Source organism: Anser brachyrhynchus, assembly GCF_964034855.1.
Source record: "Anser brachyrhynchus genome assembly, chromosome: 26".
NCBI classification, from domain to species: domain Eukaryota; kingdom Metazoa; phylum Chordata; class Aves; order Anseriformes; family Anatidae; genus Anser; species Anser brachyrhynchus.
In genome coordinates this window covers 4,461,549-4,487,801 of record NC_137719.1, presented here as the reverse complement: position 1 = coordinate 4,487,801, position 26,253 = coordinate 4,461,549, and the positions used below count along the sequence as shown (strand labels likewise).

The following is a 26,253-nucleotide window of genomic DNA, read 5'->3' as shown; positions in this document are numbered from 1 at the left end:
CTGGAGCCTTAGAGAGTGATGTTTCATTCCTTTATAGCTAAATAATGGTAATTAAAATCTTCCTCATCTTTATTTTAATGTGGCTGATCACTGATTTTGCGTGCGGGGAAAAAAATGGGCAGGCTTATGAAAAATGTATTTTTTCCTAGGTGCAAAGTCTTTTTAGCAGGAATAATTTTTAAAAACTGCAATGTTCTGATCAGCCCCACATTCTAATCCAGTGTGCAAATTGCCATCAAAAACATATGGTGGGGACAGATGGGAGGGAGCTTCCTGTAAGCCACAGGAGGGGAGAGGGGGAACACCTAGAAATGAAAACTTATTGACAATTTGCACCTATGAACCAGCTCAAAAACCAAACCAAAAACCACAATAGCAACAGGCAAGAAGACAACCACGGATGGATGAGCAAGCAGAAGTTACATCTGCATGTATCGTGGGAGCATGGAGAACGGTGTGGTCCATGAAGCCCATTCTCAGGCACATCAGAATCCGATCTTATGAAATGCAGAGCACTTCTGGGCTTTGCTGCCCTCACTGGAAGCAGGGGGCTCTCATACCTGCAGCATCAACTTCTCCTAAAGCAGCCAAGGTAGTTCTTGTGCTAACGTAACCAGCTGCCTCCCATCTTCGTGTTTCCCACTCTCGATTGCTTTTTCTGGTCCTAGATTTCAGCTGCATAAAAAATTTAGGGATCATTCTGGCAAAAGCATCTTCCCTTCTGCTGGCTGATACTGTAAAAGCAACGAAGCAGAAGGCTGCAGATCCATTAACCCACTGCTGGGCACAGAAACTGAGTTATGCCAGGTCTCAGACAAGTCCCTCTGTGCTCTGGACATGCCAAGTGCCAGATCAAGGACACATTTAGGACCACTGCTGAGCCTCCAGGAGGTTTTACAATGATGTCAGAGGGAAACAGAAAGAATGAGAACTAAAGCAAAGACAAAGAAGGTGACTTACTAAGTGGTAGAGTCGGGAACGAACACAAGATCCCCTTACTTCTAAGGTCAGCGCTCTGGTTATCGAGTTATACTGCCTCTGACTCATTTACACGTACACCCAAATTAGCAGAACGCCATGGGATCTGAGGACCGACACTTCTTCACAATAAGTGAATCTTATAAATAGGTACCCTAAAGATATGCACATCACAGACTCCCTCCATCAGTCTCGCCACAAAGGAAGATAAGGTTTGAGATCATCTGCCCAGGAACCTTTCCTTGCATTGCCTCTTCGTTTTGGCAGCTCTCCTCCAGGAGGGGATTACATCATGGCTGGAGCCTTTGGCCATCAGCATGGGAGCAAGCATCCCAGAGATCTGAAAGCCTGCAATACCTCTCAGCAGTGCCTCTGAAGATGCAGTCTGTTCCCTCAGACTAGAATTAATAGCCTTATTGGCAGGATGACTCAGGGAGCTGTAGTTGGGCATGTCTCGTCTCCCTGCATTTGCAATGAGATTTCCCTGATTTATTTTATCTGCAGTAATTAAGGCAGCCTTTTCCCCCACCACCACTACAGCGTGAAGATTTAAAAATAACACAAGAAACAGCAGTAGGCTAGACGAACAAGTCAGCAAGAAAAATCTCTCCAGGCAGTCAGAATTTCTGCTGCTTAGGAGCCCTCCTTGACTGTAAGGCAGCAGGGCAGAGCCCACTGCAGTGGGGTCAGGAGGGCGCGGGGGCCTGATCCTACAAGAGCAACTGGCCCCAACCAGCACTGATTTTGGCTGTGGTGCCATGTAATACTAAGGACTGAGCCCTTTATGCCACAATTGAAAAAGCAACAAGGAAACTGCCTTCTAAAAAGGCAGGCACGTAGGTACGAACTTCTGCAGCATTATGAGGGGTTTGTCCTTGTAGAGGAAGGGACGCTCCCTCCGAGGCAGCTTGATGCTGGGAAACGAGAGATGCTGCAACAGCCACTGATTTGCTCTGTGCTTTGGGGAAAATCCCTTTCTCATCTTTGCAGCCCTGTTTGGAATAAAAAACACAGCACTACCATGACCAAGCTGCCTGCCTCCCCTGCAGACACCCATTCGGAACAAAGCTGCTCAGGTGCAGCCTCTGCTGCAAGGGACCCAACAGGGATCCCATCAGATAAAACCCAGCTCAGGAGGGTGCATCCTGCTCTCCTCCAGACTTCTGGGAAGTAATGAGGCAAAGTAAAGCCCTGCAAGATCCCCATCCAGAGGGCACTGCAGCTGTGCAGAGTTTTACACTGCACTTAATCCCAGCAGTAGTTTTAACCCTCTGCATGCTTTCCTGCACCATATGCAATTTGGTGATGGGCTCATAGCCCTAAAGCTACAAAAATCACATCTGTAACTTAGACATCCATCAAGGCTTCATCGAATGCTCTGCAGGGCTGGATCCTACAAGGGCAAACATGCCTATTTGTACCTATTTTGCCTTGGAGATGGGTTCGGGGTTTGTTTCTCTCAGCCTTTCCCCTCCACCCCCCTACGAATTAATTTCTGCAACTTTCTTCACTATAAAAAAATATTTCAGGCACTCAAGAACTCAGCTAATTATGACAAAGAACCATGCTGCAATCTCTTGTGCTAATGAAGGATTTTGTAATTTTCTGGAACTCTGCTGCGAACAATTGCAGTATTTGCTCCCTGTCTGGTATTAAAATAAGAAAATCACATTCCTGGGTAAGTACCCACTGAAACACACACTCACTTAATGCTGCTAGTCAGGGTCAGGCAGACTGTAATAAAAATATAATCACCAGGACCCTCAACACTAAGTACAAAATGAAAGAGCACAGACTCACAAACAACACTGCCCCTTACTCTGCTCTGCCTGGCTGCTGTTTCACATCCAGGAGCAAACTGCATCCAGCCCTCCGAGGAAGGAGGGCAGTTGGAGGGCTTGCCTTAGTTTTCATACCGACTTCAGATATATCCCAAGCATCTCCAGGAAAGAAATGATTTATAAGGCTCATTACCAACTCCTCCATCCTGTGAGACTGATTCTTCGCTGAGCTGCAGCTCATGCTGTCATTTACACCAAAGCAATGTGCCACGGTACTGATTTAGTTCCATTTACTCCCTCTGCTGACACAGGGTGAACTGCTTGGTAGAGGGGAAGGACAGCAGCACTGCCTCCAGACTTGATCAGCTTCACCTGAGCAGCTCATGATTTTTAACAACTTTTTGGCTCGCTGCATCCCCTTAGAAGACGCACATCCTATTGACGTGACAGATGCTACTGAAAGGGTGTGCGCAGCAAGTCACAGGAAGAAAGACAACTTCACACCATTTCAGCTTGTACTGACTCAGCAGCCAAGCACTTTTTGCTCTATTTATTGTGCGTAGCTCTGAAGTGCAAATTTAAGTAGTGTATTAGCTACACAGGCCATCAGTTTTCTTGCTTCAAGGCAGAGTTGCCAGGAAGGAAGTGCCCACTTTAATACAATCATGTACAAAACTACACGTGACGCCTGAAGGTCTGTTTGTCTGCAAAACAGAAGCAACAAATCAGATGCATAAGTGGAGTTTGATCCTTGCCTAAATGGTTATTTCTATCTAAGCATGGAGCCATCCCAGAATTGAAAGCCCGTGCTTTTATTCTAAGCACCCAGAAGCACCTGTAGAGCAGAAAGCAATCTGGAACTAAAAGAGGAGCTGGATAATAAATAGCTGGGTTAAATTATTTCAATAGAAGCGTTCGTAACAAGGATCTCTGGGTTGCATTTCATTAGTCATCAACTAAATATGGATTAAAGTAGTGGCAAGCTAAAAGATGCCCAGTATGTCATCAAGCAATCTCACAGGCTGCTAGAGGATTATTATCCATTCATTACAGTAATTAGCTTGATACGTACAATAACTCAATATCTGCACATACATTACAACTGCAGAGGATAAGTGCCTGCTTTCTCTTCTCTTTGGCTCTGCAGGTATCTTTGCACATTAATTGAAACAACACAACACAACCTGCTTCACTTCTAATACTTCCCATCGCTAAATAGGAATCCGCTGGTATAAACTGATGAAAGTCCCTCGTGTTCAGCAGAGCAGCACTGACTGACGCCAGCCAAAGAAGCGCTCGTCTATATTTAGCCACAAGATGCAAAAGCAGTAGGTAAGGCAGCTAGGAGATTTATACTCAGCCATCTGCAAAGCATCATACAATTTTTATAGCATCGATCCAAGGCTGAGCCCCCTTTAGTACCCTTCCCCCGAGCTCACTAAATTCTTCCAGGTTTTACAGTGTTTTTAATTTGTACACTGCAAAAGCACAAGTGCTTTCCATGAAAGCTGTAACACACGGATTAACATTTCCTGACATCACTAATGATAAAGTGTAGCATTGTCCCAAACTCAAGGGAACAACAGCCTCCAGGTCTTATTTCAAATTCCCATTACAAGCCTTCAATTAATTTCCTGGAATCCTTTTCTCCCTCCCAAGCCTGACACAATAGCAGGAGTTAGGCCACTTACTGAAAAATATGCTTTTGTAGTTTATGGAACTGTGAAATCTCTGATGGCAGCATTACTCTGTGTGCAAGGGAGACAGACATATGATGATGAACACACCCACTGAAAAGTGAAGCAGACACACTGGGCTGTCAAAAGGTACCCCTTAACTTGAAGGGATTATGGGGCCAAATTAGGAATACCTCTCTAATCCCGTTGCCTTGAAAAGCACTTGAAGGCACCCTGCACTTTCCAAGAGTAGCTTCTGGTTGAAAAGCTCAGGGTACCAGACAAGTAGATTGCTGCTGCTGGCGGTGCAGAGCTCACAGAGATGTTTCGCTCAAGGATTAAGCACTAGACAGGAGTTAACAGTTGGTATGTAGAGCTTTGGATCATACCTACATTGTTATATCCAAAGACAATGACCATGTTAATTAGCTGAGGTTAATTGGACAGCACCAATTAACTCTAGCTGATGGTCTGGTACTCACACGCTGGGATCCAAGCAGATGAAAAAAAGAACGTGGGTTGTTTGATCTCCATTTGAAAAATGCACATTTTGGCTTAGAACTCTGGGCATGTAAAATGGAGCTTCGTGGCAGTGACATTCAAGTCATTAAGAGGTGAGATTTGTGCCTCCAATTTAGACTCATGCAATTGAAAAACAGCCTTGTTTATATCTGGGACTAACGTAAATCAAGGGATAAAAAATATCCTTGGCATTTTGTTGTTTTGCTCTCCCCACAGCCAAATGAAATTAAACCTAAGTCATTTATTTACAATATGCTCGTCTACAATATCTATTTATTATAACAATTACACCAGAGATTATAGTGCAACAAATCTGATGCGTTATTAAAGCCTGCAGGTTTGCAATTTCCATAAATACCATACCAACGCATATTGTGGGGATATTCATTTGGGTTGTCACTGGTGTTCTTTTTCACATCAAAGTCTACGTATTGGGATCTTTGCAAAACCTGGCAAGGGAGGAAGCACAAGAGAAAAGAGAAGACAGGTCTCTGGCAGCACTGCTGGCTAGGATGCGACATCGTGGCTTCCACTGGAAGGAAATGTCAGGTCTTCCTTATCTATCCGAAGAAACACTTTGGGGATGGGTTAGCTAGCACAAAACCCACCTTCAACCATTCTGCCTATCTGGGGATACTGCTCAATGTTTTTTGAGAGGTGAATATCAGGTCATTTCAGAGAGCCTACTAAAAGCTATTTCATGTATCAGAAACGTGAAAGCCTCACGCAAAACCCTCAGCCACTGAGTAAAATCCTATTTTGCAGAATGCCGCACATTCACAAAGGAAGAGGCAAGTGCTGAGGTTAGGTTCTCATATTCAAAATAAGTCAAGATAAAGTATTGGTATGCTGGGAATATAGAACAGAAAATGGAACAAGATGAAAAAAGATTAAATATTAAAAAAAACATTGAGATTCCTTTAGATTACTCTGAAAAAAATGTAGGGTAATGATTTACATTCTAGGCAAGCCAAAGGCTGAACAAAATATAGACTTATACTTTGCACCCATATTTAATATTTATTCCTATTTTGCATAGTACAATTCAGACATGATCCTGGACTACAGGCAAGCCATGTGATTACAAGTTTTAATGTATTTTCTTATCCATTTATCTTCTAACTAAAGCAGATTGTTATGTACCTTACCAAATACCCCACAGAAGAGATACAAAACAGATGCAGAGCTATGTATATCAGAGTATTAAAAAGAAGAAATTTTTTTTTTGTCTTTCACATGAAATCTTAAGTCCTTATTTAATGTGATACAACCCAAAGGCAACCACTTTACTGTGAGTTGCTCCTACATACGGTATTCCAGGAGCCATCCAGCATGAACCCTCACACCAGCACATCTGAACCAAGCTCTTTGCATCCTTCTGGTTTAGAGTACCTCCAGGAATCCACAACTTTAATCCCCTAATTTAACTGCCTGTCACATTTTACCAGCAAGTTTGATTGATTACATTTGCTTTGTTTTAATGAGCTCTGATGTGATAAAGAGATCTAAAAGCATAACTAAATATTTGTAATTCATTCAAAGCCTGTACACATACCCACTACACACAGTGCAGGTTTACAAATACAGATGCAAAAATCAACATCTAGAATTAAGATTCACAGCATATGCAAGCCTTCGCACCTGACCACAACATGAAAGCTACAGTTTCTTCCTCTCGAAAAAGGCTTTAGGAGGAGGATCCATTTCTTAATTAGAGCAATTACTGTCAGATAATGCATCCTTGCTACACTCAGGTGAGCAAGAGTTTTCATATGTGGCATCCTTCAATTTACAATCTATGCCCATCATTGACTATTGCTGGAACTCTTAACATAAATACAGACCAGCAAATGGCTAACACATATATTATTCTTAAGTGAATGTATTGGTAAAGGATTAAATAGTGAGCTTTATGATAGATCTCTACAGCAGCAGTAAGCACAAAAAAATCACAAGTAAATTGGTTAATTTATGGCAGCGCATGCAGCTTTTCCTTTATGCTAATTGAAGCAATGCAGAAACACTATTTGAACAATTTTTTCAATGATCGGATCAGCAAAATACCCAGGAACAGCCACCTGACGCTCACTTTATCAAAAGGAAATGGCTACAAGTAAAACAAATTATTAAGTGACAAATCCTTATGGTGCCAGAACTAAATGAGAATGATTGAATACATGTGGGCACAGAGGGCAACAGCCAGAATGAGATAATTAGGTATTGCTGCACTCTAGTCTGGGGGGAATCCATTTTCTTTCTCCACTGAGTAGCAGTCTCCATTGCTGATCAAATTAGTAAATTCCATTAAATATTTCCAACCCCTGTTGACCAAGTAGTGATGATACCTGTCAAAGACAGCCCAGAGTCACCACAAGTCAGGACTAGCCAGATGAGCACCAGCTAACCTGTTTTTCTGCCACATCCCCATCTATCCATTTACCTCCTACCCTGAGCTCCTGCATCTGCTTTGTCTCAAAGTTATAGGCAGTGACACATGACCCTACCCCATTTTTCCTTCCTAAACACAAGTGGAGACACTGGCAGAGAAACAACCGCACACAAAAAAACAAGTGAATATTTAGGATATCAGCCATGCCATGCTCACTCCCCATGTCCCTCCTATCCATGAGCAAGAAGTACTTTCCTCCCCAGTGAAATCAAGCAAGCTTCCTCGCATCCCCTGCATGATAAGCCTGTAACAAAACAGCTGACATTACAAATTTACCCCACATAACCTGCACATGCACAGAAACCCAAAGCCCCTGCGGCCTGCTAAGATAATGCATTAATGTATGGGAGCCTTGTTAGGAGCCTGCAGCAGGGACGCATGCCCCTATCAATTATACATCTCCAGCACTGAGCAGGCATCAAATGCAGAGGTTACTCGAGTGTCTGTGCCGAGCATCTGCACGCAGATTTGCTGTCCCTCCACAGGGGACGGAAGCCCAGAGCAGCATTTTCTACCTGAGCAGTTTCCCTTCACCTATACAAACGTGTCCTGATGCTGTAAAACATAAATGTTTTACTGCATAAGTGAGTCAGAGCTCTAGAAAGAGGCAGTCACGCAATATGCCAGAGCCACTTAATCCAGACAGGCCTGCTTTACCCTAGGAAACCCTGCTTGCTTTTTAAGTGTCAAAGTTTGCTTTTTCAATGCACTTGCATATTTTCCTCAAGTTTGGCTTGTGTAACATGAGCTCATACATGAAGCAAACCTTAAGGAATAAATCCCACCAGGATGTGATGATCTACACATGCAGCCCTCATTGCCATTGGGTTGGAATACCAGACAGTAACGAAGGGATTATGAGTTTAGGGAAGAGCTACTTTTATTCCACAAATGAGGAACTGGCACAGGAAAATGGTGTAGGGAAAGCCAAGACCCAGAATGAGCCATCAAAGTCATCACTGAGTCTGCGACAGAGCCAAGAACATAGACTTGGCAAGAAGACCCAGATCTATACAAGGAGGAGCCCTTCCAAGTTAAATTTCCATTTGTGTTATTAATAAAAAACCTCTTAGCAAACAACTAGAAGAAAAATTGATTCCATCCTCTAGCAGAGTAAAATCTAATCAAGTTACACAAGGTGACATCTCCAGAAGCCAAGCATTTGATTACGAGGATGGGTGTTTAATTAAAATGGCTGTGTACTGCATCTGTAACACTGCAGCTTGAGCGAGGAGCTTCTGATCAGATCTCGGTGGTCAAAATAACCTTCGCTGACATTTCTTCTAAGCCCAAACCCAGTCCAACATGGAAATAGTGTGAAAGGACAGTGCATTTAGTAAGCTCTTCACTTTGATGCCACCTGTAAAGCCTTGGAAGTGTCCTCTCATAAGCCAAGTTAAGTGAGCAAGTGGCAGTATTTTAAATCTGCTTTGATTTGTTTGCTTTGGTTTGTCTTTTTTTTTTTTTAAATTGGGAGCAATAGGGACTGTCCTATAGCAATACCCATGATTATAACAACCAGACGTCCAGGGCTTAAGATAGGACTACTTCAGTGCCCTCTGAGCAAGTGTTCAGCTTCCAGTGCTGCTTCCCAATGTACAATCCCTAACAAAGAGTCTGAGTATCATGCTTGGGCCATTTAAATTTAGCAGACGACCACTATCGTTGCACTAGCAGTGGCAAACTCAGCCCATGAGAGTCTTCTAAGAAGGTCTGGGTCCCACTGTGATATATCAGAACCTCGTACCGATCTCTCTCCAGACAGCATTATGCTGTAGAAAGCTCAGCCAAGCTCATTCAACCCCCATGCACTGCTGATTAGCTGATTAAAGACACTGAAGAAGCTACAAACCTCAAAATCCATCTCTTCCTCCCCTTCTCACGTTGATTACATTGCTTGCTCACATCTTAGCAGCTCCTTATACGAGCAGTAGGTGATAAACTCACCAGGATTATGCGTTTACCGCACTGGTGCGCCTGGCAGGTACCTTTGCCATGGTCCCAGCAGTGCCTGTCAGTATAAAAGGAGACTAAAAAGGATGCAGCAAAGGATGGGAGGCACCTCACAATGGCAATAACATCATTAGGATGAGGTTTGCTCTGGTCTGCCTGCCTTAAGTGGTATCTGATCCCTCAGGATAAGAAATCAAAGGCAGCCATACGTGGCACCAGCCATATCCCTGTCAGCTATAGCAAGTCACATGCTTTCATCAGACTTCCCAAAAGACTAGTTTTCCATTGGAAAACTACAAATCTTTTGATCAAAAAAAAGCAGTAAGAGTCCTGAGGAAAAAAGCCTAGGAGCTAGCTCAGCTGTACATCATCTCTGACATCTTGACCTAAATAAGACATCCCCTATAGAGTTAATGAGGATATAATTGCATCATGTGCAGAGACACAAAAGGGAGCCTTTCAGAGATGCAGAAATGACTGTCCCCAGGCTAGGCTGATGCTAATGCACGAAACCTTCCTCACTGACCGGATTAGTTCGGATGATACCAAGTTTCTCTGATGAGCCCCCAAATGCTCAGACTAAGAGCAAAATTTCCCCTGGAACCCCTTATTCACAGGGCAGCTGGATTCTTTCGCGAGGAACAAAGCAAGATGTTTCTGGCTGCCTCCGAAGAGCACCACTTTGCTGCTGCAGCCGCTCAGTCCTGATGTGGAGCTGCCACACCAGAAGCAGCAGCAAGCTTCCAGCTTCACCACGTGCACTCCTCTGATCTCCAGCAAGCACTAACACTACAAAATGGAAGTAAAAATCCTGCCTTTGTAAGCAGTTTAGGACTGCTTTCCAATCTTGTTTGATGCGGGAGTGGCTACAGCTAGAAGGAAAGACAGTTGTCTTGTGTTTTAATTTCAAAAACAAAGATTTTCTTCAAAACATTCCCATTCTGAAACATCCTGTTCGTTATCACAGCAGTGCTCTTAAGGATTTCAAAAGTAAAATTAAAAAAAAAAGAAAGAAGATGACTGAAGTAACATTTGATAAAAGAACGCTTTGAAATGAAACTTCTCAGCTCTAGCTGAAGCTTTCATGTTCTACAGCTGCAGAAGTAACGAGCCCCTAAATAACGGTATGGGAAGCATCGCAGTGAGCTCCCAGAGCAGTTCCCACTGCCTACTTCGTGATCTCAATTAAAGGTCTTGCTCTAGCAACTCAGGAGCTGGTACTTAGAGTACTTCCATAGAAATGTATTACAGGATTAAATGATAAGATTAATGGGCATGTCTTTGACTAGGAAAATGGGATCCGCGACGGTCACTGAAACAAGCATAACAGCATTTTTGCAGCTATGCAGAGTAAAACAAAATTAGAAAGTATTTGGCTGTAGTTCAAAATTAAAAATTGTTTTAATGAACACACAAATAAAATTTATAATCAAATTCAAAGGACATATTTAGCATGAAAAGTAACTATAGAAACGTCTTTAAAATAGTAATCATTTGTTGTAGCCTGACAAACTATAAAGGAGATGAAGCTTTTTTGTATACAGAGTGGTTTTTGTTTTTAGTTAGGTGGAATTGCTCAGGACTCACCGCTTATACCCAGGAGGAAGTTATATGAGATATGAAGACAACCATTCTGTAAACAACATTTGCTTTCATTACAGCTCCTCACCATAACACTGGTTTAACTGAAGACAAATGGAAGAAGCCCAGGAACAAAAGGATGTGAGGATGGTTTTGTTCTCATCCTGCTTTCTCCTCCTTACCCATATTTCACATTGCTCAGAATACTACAGGGACCTGCCTTGGACTTGCTTCACGGTGTTAGGCTTTCCTGGCAAACAGCTGGTTCCAGGACTGAAATGCAAGTGGAAGAGGGCCTGAAGCATCCTTCTAAATGAACAAGGGTGAAGGTGTTACTGGGGTCCTGAGTAGATTACTTACACTGGCTTGATTCGAGCTGGAAGACAGCCATCAATCAGGGCATGCATTATTTCTGATGGTACAAACAGGGCTGCTGCTGCAAGGGGTCCCTTGCCGGAAAAGACACAGAGCATCCTAGGGAAGCTGTACGACAAGCAGCAATCCTCTGCTTCTAGTATTATCGCATCCGTGTATTGCAGAAATGCAAGTACAGCCTTAGTTTTTGTCTACTTTTTCTGAATTAGGACTTTCAGGAGGCGGTCTGGCCTTGCTCGCTCTTATTTCACAGGAACAAAAGTTACAGCACAATACTGCGCAGCTGCAAATTAATGAAACATCATGCATAAAATATGAAAATTTCATCTCATAATTACTAATGCACCTTTACTATTTATAATGGTGGCAGGATTTCTTCTGGAAAGGTAATTCATTCCGCCAACTATACATTAAGGCACTGGGGAGAGCAAAACGCCACATCATCACTTTTCAGGCATGCATACAACAGTGAAATTGGAGCATAAACCTGAATGGTGAGCTACCCACTATTTTTCTCCTCACATATTCTGAACCTCAAGACCCCCATTCCCTCTTAACCTTTGTTGCCAAGTCTCTCCAGGGGCATTGCCTGTGACATTAAACATCGTGAGCTCCATTATCCAAAGGTCAGCAAATCCCAGCTGATATTGCTTCACGCAGTAGGACGCTGAAAGTTCTAATTATTTTTGGAGAGTGATATTTCCATTTGTCAGATGTTAGTGAAATAAATCAGTGTAGCACGTCTCTACAGTGAAAAAATAAAGTTTAGCTGCTTTCACAAATCTACTTTAATTCTTTAAAGTGACTTATCCTAACTGGGAGCCTCCACTGATCTCAGCCATTCACATCTCAGGACAATATTTACTTAAAGGAGTTTAACAGCCTAATGCATGATTAATGTCCATATATCCTGCCTTTCAGCTGTGTTGGGATAGAAGAACAACCTATAGATGAGATAACAAATCTCCTCTGAAGGACACAGCGACATACATTACTTCATAAATACCATAGGGTGACTCTGCTTTTCTTAATACACAATTCTGCTCCTGCAGCTTTGCTCCTCATGCATTTTTTAAAAGCTCCCATCTTTCTCCTTCTGTTCTCCACATGTCTCCAAAATTACTTTCCAAATGCAATTAACGAGTGCATTAATTGTTATTACGACTTCAGATATTTTTTGGAATATTTGCTTAGGCATACAAAAGACAAAAAATGCATCCCCTGAGCAATTACCTCCAGTCTCTTTGCATTGTTTTCACTTCCCTGAGTCTCATTAAACCAAAGATTCATTTTTAGCAGGTGCAACTGTTGCTATTCTGCAGCGTAGCAAAACTGCACATGCTTCCGCCAGCTAAAGTTTGACCCCTGAAACATTTTAAAGAAAAACAGGAGGCTTCCACATGCATCGAGTCCCAGCTTCATCTGTTCTGTACCGGTGGCTATGGTGAAAGTCTCTGCAGCTTGGCGCACGAGAACAGAATTTCAGCCAAAAATATTTCCCCTTTTGACCCAGGGACAGGAAGCGTATCCTCCTCTCTCCTCTCCTTAGTCATATTAGCAAGGGCAGAACGTAATCTTCTGTCTGCCTCACGGCAAAGCATGCTGAAATCCTTTTAGCAAAGCAAAGGGAAGAAGGGACATAACAGCTTTAAATTTTATATTTCATTCTACAACGTGAAGTGCAGGAAATGGAAGAATCACAGATATTACTTCAGGGCACAATAGTTATATTATGCTGACCACTGCAGAGTAAAGAAAGGCAGCCAGAAACACCAGCCTCTTTGTTCTAAGCCAACAACAGCCCATGCTTAGGAGGCTTATTTTATCTTATTGTGAGATCATTCACAGTCCTAGAGATGCTTAATTTTTTTCCTCTGATTTATTTTACTGGCTACAGAAGCCGAAATGGGCAAGTAAGATGTTCATATATAATAGCTACTGCTATACTGACTTTAAACAAAGAATTTTTTTTTGCTAAACCCATGGTCATCTCGTCTGGGGACAAGCAGGGTATTTTCCTCCAGGCACCGAAGGTAGGAAGTCTTTGCTAAAGAAAAAAATCATTGGGAATTGCTCCCCTTTCACTCACATAATTTTAAAACACTCAGAGTGAGAAAGCATCTAATGTGTTGCAAAAGAAAATCTGGCCTGCTCAGCTTGGGCCTATACCTCAGTTCTTTGGGTTTCAGTTGGACAAAAAGTTTAGCAGAGGTTTGTTTGATTCAGCCAGCTCCCAAAGCTGTGTAATTTCCCTGTGTAGCTACTGTTGGGAGGATGAGTCATGCAGGAAGAGAACTCATTTTCCCTAAGTCTTCACTTTTTATGGTCTGATATGAAAGGTTTTTCTTTTTAATTATGGAAAAAAGTTTACTGCTGTCTTGCAAGATCACATAGCTCTGATGTATTCACCTTTGATTTTTTTTTTTCTTTGCCAGAAGAAACAGGACAATATTCAAGATTAACTTACAGCCCTTGCTACTTACATCCTCGAGGCTTAAAAACACATAATCGATCTACAGTCATACGTAACCTTTCCTGGAGGCTTTACAAAAACACAGGACAGACATTGATTAATGATGCTTTACAGCAGTCCTGGATTACACTGGAAAGGGGGGAAAAAATGAATGAACAGCTTATTCAAGAGCCCACTGTATGTAAAAAAAATATATACAGAATCCCCTTTCTTGCTGTCATGCATCAGATGTTTCTGGTGCTCAGAACACACAACTGGGGCCAGAACTACCCGCAATTAGCCATTTCCCTGCAAAAAAACAGAATTTCAGCTGCATTTGATGAGCTGCACACACCCAAGCAGCTGTCTCACTTGATCAGTGGATATGCATCCTTCTGAAAATACAGAGACATTAAAGTCTTGCCTTTTTCCTCTGATTATTAACCATGTGGGAGGGTCAGCAGCGTATAATGTGTTTTATTGATTTACAGGGGGTTGCGGGCAGCTCTGAGGAAGCTGGGAGCCAGCTGCGTTCTCCTCTACTTCTGTGCTGTGCAAGCCTTTATTAGAGAAAATTAAATACCACCCTGCTGTAACGCAGGGGCTGCTGCGCTTGCACAACTTGCTAATTTTTGGCTGATACCCATGGCTTGGCCTGGCAAAAATAACAGCATGAACTGCTACTACATCAGCTGAACAGCCAGGGCTCTATAGCTAGGGGCAAGAAAGAGTCATATCCTGTGTGCTTTGGAAGGAGACAGGGCTTCAAGTATGCCTTCACCAAGGGGGTACGTATTTGTTTCTCTGGCAGACTCTTGTTTTTTCACAAATCAGAACTGAGAAGAGTAAGAGCACATGCTTATCCTTAAGAAAAAAAGTAGTTCCAGTGAAACACGTTCGCTAAAATCAAGGACTCCTAATACAGAAGTCTAGATTTCATTACTGTCACTCATAATTGCATATAACGTGGTTAGAAGTCCAAGCAAAACAACAAGCTTCTGCCTCCCTGTGCTGATAAGAACTGTCATCATCAGTCCAAAAAGCTAAAAACTCTGTATCCATGAACACCTTTGATATACCTAGTGCTAATATCCGAACAGCTAGGTGCCTGTGACAATAAATACCATCTTTAGCATCAATCCTGCATGCCAGAGAGCCATTTAAGCCCTTGGGAGAATCCTATATTTCCACACAACTTTGTGCAGGACCACAACGTTCAAAGACTTTAAAGAGATTTGCAGATAACTTGTTTGGGCAAGGCAGTGTTTTGCCACTATTGTGTGACGGGTTTCATCTCCCAGATCACCACCTTTCCTGAACATAGCATTCTTCTGAGCCCAATTAAAAATAATATTTATGGCCTTCCTCAGCCCCTCTCTTGAGGATTCCCAGGAGAGCGGCATGTCATTTAGTCATTTAATAAACGTTTAATGAGTTCACTTCAGCTTTGTATTGTGCAAATGAGCTTTTTTTTAATGTAAGAAAAGTGTCGTAAGAGCAACCTCACTGCCACAGCTTGGCTCCCTGGGCAGAGAGCTGCTGGCCTTGCTGTGAGGCTCTATATTATGTGAGCTAACGGTGACAAGAAGCAGGTACCGATCATCATCCCTTACTGATGAACAGCTTGTTGGCAGTGTGATAACAGATCAGTTACAGCATCTCTCCCTGCGCTGGCATCTCCATATTGCACATTTTGAGCTTCTGATCCTTGGAGAAGCTGCTCAGAAACCTGCCTGCTCTCTTCAGGTCTAGCACCAGGCTGTACCTTCAACATCAGTTCCCACTGAAAGGCATCTGATGGATGAAATTAGTTTCTTGGCGTCACTCCAGCCTTGAGATGGTAAATGCTTTCATCCACAAAAGCCACAACAGTAATTGGCCCCTCTGTGTTGGCTGGGAGCACGCAGACCAAGTCACCTCCTTTTTCCCTTCCTAAAGGTCAGCCAAGAAAAACACCGCAGGGAACAGCACAAGAGAAGGACCTTGTCCCCCCCCACCTGCACCCAGCCTGAGACCAGAGGTACTGCCAGCCCCAAACCCTTCACCTGCCATCCCCAATTCTCCCTTTTTCAGCCACATCACTCCTCAGTCACCCCAAGCAAGGGGGAAGATGCAGCTCTCTTATCTATATACTGAACTGCAGCAGTGTAAAGCAGACCAAAACCAAAGAAATTCAGTTCTCTCTCTTTACTATTCTAAGTTACCAGGCAGTTTGCATGTAAAATCCCTTGTTGCTGTTATTTATAGTAGCTGTGCAAGGGTACAAGGACACCGCAGGAGGATACCGCAGGAAGTTCCCAACACTTCCTCCAGTTTTTTCATAAATCCTCTTCATTTCACGCACACATGTACCCTCCCTGCAGCGCCGAGCTCTTGCAGTGACATTAGCCTCAATTAGCTGCAGCAACGTCTCATATGAGCTTAGAGGACATGATGTTTAAGTTGATGCATTGATCCCAGAGTCCTGGCCAAACAAGAATGAATCAGTTTACAGATAAGTAGCCAGCTAAAGATGAGCTTTTTTGTCTCAGGCAAAGATATCAGATAACACTCAAGTATGTCCAGCATGAAGTCGTACCTCAGAACTGACTATCCCAGGGAAATGTGACAGTATTTGACAAGAAACAAACTTTTTTTTTGTAAAAAACTAGCAGAGGAATTACAGCGACAAACTATAACATGAAAAATATCTTCCCCCGACACATAATTGCATTCTCTGCATTTGGATGAAAGCCTATTTCCAAGCAACGATCTGTCTGCTTCGATATTCTGAGTTTGAAGCAGAAATTGTCTAGTGACAAAAATGCTTTAATACAAGGAGCCGGTTTCCACCACTCCTGTTAATAACGCACATATGCAGGAAGTAGAAGGTGTCAGACCAATGTAAATACACTGAAGATGCACTAAAAAAAATGTAAAAACACATTGGTTACCTGGTACTGAGAGCACGATGCCCTTAGAAATACTTTGCAGCTACCCTGTAATGCTCTTACACTACCATAAGTTAAATGGAAGTTGGTCCTTTACAGACAAGTGCCTTAGATTTACCAATGTAAAAACTTGCAAATGCAGAGAGAGAGCAAGAAGTATGCTATATATTAGAGTAGGTAGAGCTGTGGAAAACACCCGAGCTTAACATGCGGCAAACTTAAGAGCTAAAGTCTCACCAGGTGTTATCAATACTTTAAGAATAACACTTTCAACGTGCACAGAGAGATTAGACATTTTCCACTGAAATGGTTGGTGAGACTCAAAAATACTTGAGTTCTTACAGGTACAAATACCTACCAAGGGAGAACAGAGCACCAGAACACTACCTAAGGCAACTGTGTCTTTGAAAAAAATCTCTTTTGTACCTACATGACACAAGGAACTTTAGAGTGAATTTGAGCTGTAAGAAATAACTCATGAAAACTTTATCCCTCACCTGATGGGAAGGTCTGGTCTCACCGAAATAGAACAGAATACACACAAGGAAAGCAAGAGACAGCCTAACGTGTAACCCTGCTTTTCACGTTCAGCTGCTTAACTTGGCTAAGGGGATACCCACCTCAGTGCAGAGATCCCACATGCTGTCAAAGAGCTACTGAAAAGCCACATAAGACCAGAAAGAAATGGGCTTAAGTCAAAGCAGCTATCGTATACTTGTAAGGCATTTCATTGAATCAGGTTTTGTTCAGCAGCATAGTATTAAATCAGCAAGAAGAGGTTTTCATTTTATTTCTGAGCACGTAAGAACATGGAGTTATCCTGCGTTAATCAACTCCCAGCCTACACACGACAGTTTTTTACATGATTTTAAGGAGTCTATTTTCAGTTCCGGAAAAAAAGCCCATTTGATATAGTTAAAAGGCATTGTTTTGTCAGCTCTCAAACGTGTGAGATTTAGCTAGGCAAAATGCCAACTACTGATGCTTCCAGGCAAAGCCATCTATTTAGCACCATGATAAAGAACTTACTGATGCTCCTGAACTTTGCTCTTCGATTTTTTGTGGTTTTTTTTTTTTTTGAATCACTCTCTCAAGTCTGGCTATGTTCTTCCTCCAGAAAACTGAATCCAGTTCACACTGTATAAAACTGGTGTGACAGATTGGAGCAGCAGAATGGTGGAGTTGCCATTCAGAGATGTAAAGTCGCATTTATTTTCAGCTGACTCCAACCTTTCTACAGTTAAGCCTTCCTTCCTCTGTTTTCAATATGCAATGCTGAGCTTTTACTATTAATAATGCAAAAGGTGCAAATAAAGCAGAAGCTGGCCAAGAACGGCCATAAGCTGATATATTAAACTGCAGATTTACTACACCTCTGACATCCACACATCATTTTACAGCCATTTTTTTGGCCTATTGTTATGACGAAAATACAAAAAATGTTCAAATATACTGCTGCAAAAAGAAGTACTGAAGATGGACAAAGCAGAACAGACAAAGTGGAAAGAACTGGAGTTTCACTCATTTCCAACCCCCTTTCTTAAAATGGTGGAACAACTCGGAGGAAGAGTTTGCAACCACAGTAATCTCCCATATGCCCTTATCAGTGTTCAACTACCATGATCTTACAAGAGCTAGAGTTTACGTTCATAAATACCACCACTACGAGGGATTACTAAGGCCATGTGCTTTCAGATGGTAGAGAGATCAAAATTTAGATTTCATTTCAGGCTGCCCAGTAAGGGAGCTCTGGTCCTTGCAGAAAAACTGAAAGCTTCAGAACTCAGCAGCTCGTGTACATTAGGCCTCTCTTGGAAATTAGGCCTCTCTTGGAAATTCGTTCTGAACAAAAGAATATTAACAAAGTCTCCTTCAAAACTGTTTCTGGCCAAATCATTCTGGTTTAATTTTTTTTTTTTCAAGTGATGTTATTTGTTTAGATCTATTCTGCAATAACTCTTCTGTATTAGATTTGCATCCCATCTCGCTCCAGGATAGCTCTCATAACAAGTTACTGTTACATTTCTTTAGCAAAAATGCACATTCTAGATTCAAATATTGCAAATTAAATCCCCTTCTTACAATGATCCCCACCCCACCCCAAATAGGATTCAACATCTATGGGGATGCACAAGATTGACAGCACTGGATGGTGAAAATATGAAGCACTTTTCAGTGAAAGCTGGGCATGCAGCAGTCCCCACCCTCTCTTAAATCAGATTATCCCCTAACAGTATTTTTATAGAGCTTCAGAAGTTCCACATTTCTTGTCTGAAGGCAGTTTAACCTTCATTATAAAAGGAGCGTGCTAGTTAATTCCTACAGCAAAGTCACATTTCCTTTTAAGCAGGCCACAGCATAAATAATGAAAAAACGTGTTTTCAGGGAAAACTAATAAAATATTGCAATTAAATGTCTTGATTCATGTAATTTTGTAAAAGTAATAAATTCATATGCTGGGCCAATTCTGCCAGCGCAGCAGATTGCTTACAATCAATTATCTGATTGCGATGCCCTTGGCTTGACCACTGCTTTTCTCTGCTTGCATCGAACGCCAACTGAGCGCCTTAGCCCTGTGCTGAGCAGCCCCTCATTGATTATTATGTGCACAAATTGCTCCCTGCAGCCGTGCCATGACGTACGGGCACCACAGATCCAGGATGCTCACCCTAGAGACACAAACAGCCACCCTAAAACAGGACGATAGCAAAGGTGAAACTGATAAAAAGAAAAAATGGTAACTCAGCAGGATGCTGAAGACTTAGCTGTATATATGGTTAGCAAAACCATTCAGATTCACATCAGTTATGTGTTTTAGAGTGGAGATAACCCCCTGCCCACCTTAGAAGTGAACAGGCAAGCATCAGGAAGCAGATTTCCCTGAGAACAAGCCATTGTATGGATATTTCCCAAAGGACTTACCCCACTTCTTGCTGAAGCAGCAGATAGTGACCACAGTCAGAGCAAGGGTATTGGACTAGCTGAAGCACCGCTTTGATCAATATGGCAATTCCTATCAGGCTACTCATTTTACCCAAGGCGAGTGCTAATGGGTCCACGCAGCATTTTTTGGGTATCTTGAAGTGACAGATATTGTGGTTCATCAATTCAGTAATTTTATCAGGAGCGCCAGCGAAACAAATGCTTTCAAGAATTAACAGACATCTGCTGTCTGTCAAGAAGTGATCTGAATATAAAACAGGAATAAAAAGTACACTCAAAAAAATCTGCCTCAAGTAATTTTATGTCTTTGTGGATTACCCTAATATGGAGTATAAACAAAAAATGCTTAAGGATAACACTAACTGCCCAATTGCCTTAAGTACATCCAGTGAATTTATACCACCAACACAAAATGAAGTATATATTTGAACAACTACACAACTTTTATGCGTAGCTAATACAGGACTTGATCTTAAATAATCTGATCAACACAAATAGCTCATTGACAAAGTTTCAATGGTACTGTAGAATTTAAGGGATGCTCAAACAATTAAGGAGTTGTAGAATAAGCGCCCAAAATACAGCTGAGGAGAGTCAGAAGTATCACATGCGGCTTCACTGGAGTTCAAATGGACTGTCAAGGCAGCCTCCTGTACTGAGATAGCTCAGACACTTCCTCATAATTGCCATTTCTTTAGAGTAGCGAGGGATGATGTTGAAAAGGAACTAATACTTCTTGCCACTGACTCCCAGTTGAGTCAAATGAATAGGTTTCTGCAAGGCTTCTACATGGCTGCAGAGCAGAAAGAGGAATAATGAATGTATTAGTGGAATATACATCTTTTCCGGCACCTAAGGAATACACCGTGTCATTAGAAAGTCCTTAGATTTACTTCCAAATTTGGCACTGTACAAATACAGACTTTTCATTTTTGCAGGGTTGACTGAGAAGAGCTGGAAACACAACAATGCCCTCTGACTGCAGGACACAGTTCCCATCTGAATGGGTTTCACTCTGAATGGCCACAGCACTCCAGACATGGTCACTGAGGTCTGTCAACCTCAACACAAAATAATCCTAGGCTTATACCAGCTGTCCATAGATCCTGGGGGGTGGCATGCAGCTTTGCACAGTGCTAATAAAGCATTTTTGACATATTACCTACGTTCTGTCCCTGAAGGTCACCATCATTGATAGGCAAAGCTTTTGTTGCCAATAACTGCATTCTGTTCCTCAGGCCAGATGATCGTAGATTATCACCTTGCAGAGAAGGCTAGTTTATTTTCTACTTCCTTCAGCTTTTTCATCTCCCAGATAATTTTTCCCTGGATAGCCCCCTGAGAGTAAGCAAAATTAGCTCTAAAGCATGTGGCAGAAAACCCTAATATTCTCACCTTTCAATGAGAAACGTTTCACTGATGCCAGTTTGCCTCAGCTGAGAAGCTTTTGCAAATTACTATTTCAACCCTCAGGAAATCTCTGCTCCTGGGTGTTGCACCAAGTTTCTTATTAAAAGCATCTTATTGACAAGAAAGTAGAATACTGATATCTACAATTTTACCTGCTTAACTGAAGACTCTGATGTTTAGCTCAGGTAACAGATTTTTCCTATTTGCAGCATTTTCACAAAGAAGTGGTAAAAAACCTTGGAGAAAATTGTTGCCATAAACTGTTATTTACACATTTCCTGAAAAGCTCTTTTCTGCACAGCAAACAAAAGCTCAGTGTAGAGACATCACTGAAAACCTCAAGTAGACTTTTAAGAGACACTAAGTAAGAGTTTAACCAACCGTTTCATTTATCTGTTTTTCCTTTACCAAAGGTTAAGGCCAATGCAGTGATGCTGGCTTGATATTTTCCAGAGAGTAGTGACGCTAAGAAAACAGGGCTGTTGAACTCATCACACCTCCTAATTCCACAACAGAGTTTAACTTCCACATGTGATACACGGCTCAGAACAAATGCCAAATCAGCAAAGAAAGGCTTCGATGCAAAATGCATGCTGAGGTTGTCGTACAGAGCCTCTAACATGAAGTACAAGTACTTATTTGAGATTGCCAAATAAAAAAAGTGGGAAACCACTGGCAATGGGTTGAAAGGCCACTGCCTGATGTACATAGGATGGAGATGGATTATATTTTATAGGCAGAAATTAAAAATATAAAGCTTCAGTCTGAAACAGTTCCTTTGTTCTAGGGAGGGGAAAACAAACAAATAGCCAGAATCTTCGTGAAATAGTACAGCATAAGTCTTGGAGATGATGGGCTGCATCAATTCTGCTTTGCACAAGGCAGCTGTCCTGCAGGAAGCAGCTTGCATGGAAGTGCTGCAGCTTTCCACAGATAATACGAGCAGCCCGTGCTGCTGAGGGCTTTTAAACTCGCTGCCCTGCCCAAATGAGCAGGCAGAGCACGAAGATGCACTACATCGAAAGCAAAAGACTATTCTGAGCACGAGGATATTGATCCTGTTACAGGTACTCTACCAAAGCAAACACAGCTTGTCACCCAGAGGATGACAGAGACAGCAGAGCCTTGGGTAGCTCCTCACAGCCTGCTTGCTTCTCTTTCGTAGCACAGCTTTTGCAGCATATAAAGCACACTTCTGCTTCCAGCTCCTTCTATACCCAACAAACATTCTGTGAGGATTGATAAGAGTGCCATCTACTGTCACAATTCAAGCTCTTCCTGCAATTAAGGGATCAATCTGAGAAAATGCTAAAAAAAAAAATCAGAGCTCCCAAGCAAGAATAAGCTGGGCTGAGGAAGCTCCAGAAATACATGAACAGGCAGCTCAGCACACAGGTGACTGTGTTCTCAAATGTAGCCCAATGCAAGTGGGGTAACAGTAGAGTAAGATTTTTGTGGCAGTGACTGGGAAATAGAAGTCAGTACATAGGATGCTGTAAACAGTAGGAGAAGGGAAGCCCTGGGAAAGGAATTTGTTTCCCAGACCCAGTCTGTTTAGGGTTTCTTTCATCATGAAGTTTCCCAGGCTTCACCACCCAGATTTATCCCATCCAATACACTCCTTGCCCAAGCAAAAGCTTGTCCCAGGTGGGAGCTGTATGGATGGCTAAAAGATGCTTTTTCTCAAACTCGGAGAGCAGACGCCCAGCTAGGAACACGTCCCAGGGCTGCCCAAATCACCAGTCAGTCCTTGACAAGCCCGTCCCTCACCTAACTCACCTCTCACTGCTTGAAGTGGAAAAAGAGCAGAGGAATGAGATTTTCTTGAGCTCAAGACCCATTTTCGTATATCAATACACCAGTACAGCTCCAAAAGCCCATATACACGACACAGATGTTTGATATCATTTTCATGCAGACAGGGGCAAACCACCAATGGTTTAAATGGTGCCCTTGTTTTCTAGACGTGCGTCGTGTCAAAACCAACAGCAGAGCACATAACCAGGTATCGTGCACACAGCACGAGTAAGACGACTTGCACAACAGCCTCTTACGCCATTTCGGTGCTTTGAGGCTGGGCAGAGCGTGCATAATTTCCATCCGCTGCCTGGTGCCTTACTTTACTTCCTTTGCTCCCGCTTAGGGACAAGGCAGAGGAGCAGTTTAGTCATAAACAGTTAAGCACTCAGAGCAATGATGAGCCATAATCACCAAAAAGGGACATCGTGGCCCTACATGAACTGCTTTCAGCATAAGAGGGGATTAGAAGCCATGCGTGAAGACACGGTTCTCCACCCGCTCCTACTAACACTGCTTCATGTCTTGCTCAGATGTGCTCCATTTAATCAAATGAGAGCTAAATGATATTCCACAGCCAGCATCAATCTGAGAGTTATTTATGTGGAGAGATACATGGCTAAGGCTCTGAATACAGCAGGGCAAATTTTTCTCTGCCATATACGTGTCGACAAAACGCTTATCTCCTGACAATTCTGAGAAAAAATAGAATTCTTTACAAAGAACTAAGAGAATCCATACCAGAAAGACATTAAACATCCTTCTTCCACCAAGCCTTAACCCAGGGTTAAGGTTTCCAGACCTTAAAGAAGCCTAACTGGGAATTTGGCATTAATTCTGTATATTGATTTGTGCATTAATATGCCATTACCTCCACAATATGGTAGTTGAAACCTAAACAGTGTTCAAATGTATTCCTACTTTTTTTTTTTTACAGTCTCGTTAAATCACTCTTACTGTTTCTTCCATCTCCAGAGATACCTAATGAACTAGCTTCAAGTCTGTCATTAAGTCTTTCAGTTAGAAAAGAAGTTAACTGTGCAAAAATCACGGTGTTGTGTGTTTTAACGTTGTAATATCATGATTAATAGCCTTAAATGTTGCTGATCTGCAGGGACCTCTGCCATTAATTTCAGCTTGGGTTTGAAACACTCAGGAGTTGTGAAGATCAAAGTGCTGTACCAGCAAGGAAGCCATGGGATGTTTTCATGGGGAGGTGGTAAGTGAATGGATCGCTTATTTCTCAAGAAGCATTTTGGAAATAACACTGTCATGACTGATCACCAATGCACTCAAAAGGAAAATATTCAGACTCCAAATCCAAAAAAAAAGTTTTAAATTCTTCACGGTACAAAGTAGAAAACTATCTACAACATGACTGACTTACACCACCTTAGGACATGCCCCTAGTATACTAGATAGAAATTTATGTAATTGTTTCCAGGTCATCCTAGATATTAAGCACACCATTTAAATTCTGTACTTCCTGCAGTTTTTATTAAACGAGCATAATGCATTACAGATTCTTCTAACTGCAAATTACTCTGCCTTTGGCAAGGGGAAACAATATTGGTTAGGACCTCTCTTTGATATTAGTCTTTCCTACCACTACAGCCTGAGGTAGGATTTCTGGCAGTTTGTTTCAAACGAAGCTGCCTTTACACCAAAGGTGGTGAATTTTCTGGAAAGATGCTGAATTTTGCAAGAGGCAGAAGAGGTGTAGTGGTTGGATTGGTGCTCTCAGCTGAAGTTTTTTTTTTTGTTCTGGTTCAAGTTTCTGTTGAATAGCAAAAGCCTGTGACACATTTCGGCCCAAGAGCTCGTATTTGCATCTAGGTATATTGTTAGATACTTAGCTGTATTTACAAAACCACGTAAGGCAGTTGATTGCTGCAGCCCTTTCTGCTAAGTCTTACTACATTTATGATCTAGTACCTTTAAAAACAGGACTCACTCTGCCTTGATTTCCTCACCTAGAGGTTGAGAAAGTGCTCTATGGGCTCATGAATGCCCATGAAATAATTCACTTCTTTACAGAAATGGATCCAAAAGAAGGGCACAGAATTAGCATGCAATACATTAGCAAAAACCTGCCAGTTCTCTCTTCACCCGTTTTGACAGCGACTTCTGATCACAGCCACATCCCTTATGATAAACATTACCTGGGAGGCCAGGAAAAATACCAATCAGTCTGTGCGCTCCTCAGCCCAGCAGTGCACCTTTTCTGGGCTGACGAAAACCACAGCTATTTTCAAAATAGTTCATATTCATGAGCTCACTTGGATAGCTTCATAGAAAAGACCAGCTCTGACTGACTGAATGCTTGCTCCTGGCATTCAGCAGGTTCCACGCCGTGATCATTCCTCCTGGCACGGCACCAGCCTCTTCTGTCCCCTTCCCAGCTGGCGACCTGTCACGTCACTGCTAATAAAAGAGGAGGGCAGTGGGGTGCAGCAGTGCCACTGATGTGTCCCAAAGAATTTATCTGATTTCTTACTACAAAAACAGTCCCCAGATATCTGGCCCATTTTGTATTCAGGCACCCATACCACAGAGGTGAAGTGTCTCTCCCCCTTAGTCCTTTCGAGGTTAACTATGATAGAGGGGGAGAAAGAATTTGCCCTTCTCCATCACAAGACCCACAAGTTCTATCATATTACAAGCAATGGCATCCTCCCCCAAGATTTCCACATGAGTTTAGTCCCTCTCTCATCTTAACTCCCTCAACAGGTCAGTGAGGGGACCAAGATGCAACTGCTGCTCCTGCTTCATGTCTGGGGCCACAACCCCTCTTAACAGCCAAATTCAACACCTCCGAGCACATCCTTTCAGCTATTTATAAGCAGTTTAATATCTTAATATCTCACTAAGCTTCTCAAACTCCCCAGATGCCATGTCATGTCTGTAGTGCCACACAGAGCTGCTCCAAAGGCAATCTGATTTTCTCACAACACACCCCAAGTGCTCACAAGGAACTCTCAGCTTCCCATATCCTCATTAAACACCTTGGTGGGGTGGAAAGAAGCAGGCCAAAGCCCAGATCCCTCAAAAAAAATAAATATCTAAACAGAGTTCACCAATTTCCAGGCTCTTCACGATGAAAACTCAGCTAAAGCCTCTCAGACCAAGCAAAGAGATTGGCCATTGCTGTAGCAAATTGACTGAAAACCTACCAGGGACCAACCCCTTATTGTTTTATACCTCATCTGACCCCACTGGAGGGCAACTAAACATGTATTTGCTTTCTAGTTTGAGCAAGACATTGTAATTATGTATTAGCATCTATTAGCAAAATTTAACCCCAATGACCCAGTGGGCAAAGCCTTCCCGATCTCACTCCAGCTCCAATATCAACCTCCCTCCAAACTGTTTCTCCACGTCAGTATATAGTTGAAAAAAATCCAAG

The 26,253-nt window shown here is 42.3% G+C and overlaps 1 long non-coding RNA gene across 10 annotated transcripts in view; it reads right to left on the bottom strand.

Annotated features, from left to right (window-relative positions):
• Positions 1-26,253, bottom strand: part of LOC308183101 — a 171,855-nt gene that overhangs the window by 134,251 nt on the left and 11,351 nt on the right. The window contains exon 3 of one of the 10 annotated variants that reach the window (XR_013942265.1): positions 3,268-3,463. The exons of 5 other annotated variants lie outside the window; for them this stretch is intronic. This is a non-coding gene — a long non-coding RNA (uncharacterized lncRNA). Of the gene's footprint in view, positions 1-3,267; positions 3,464-4,995; positions 5,407-11,961; positions 12,926-15,388; positions 16,232-23,811; positions 25,272-26,253 lie in introns of those variants that run through there. 4 more of the 10 variants (XR_013942263.1, XR_013942266.1, XR_013942268.1 and 1 more) reach the window with 4 other exon arrangements.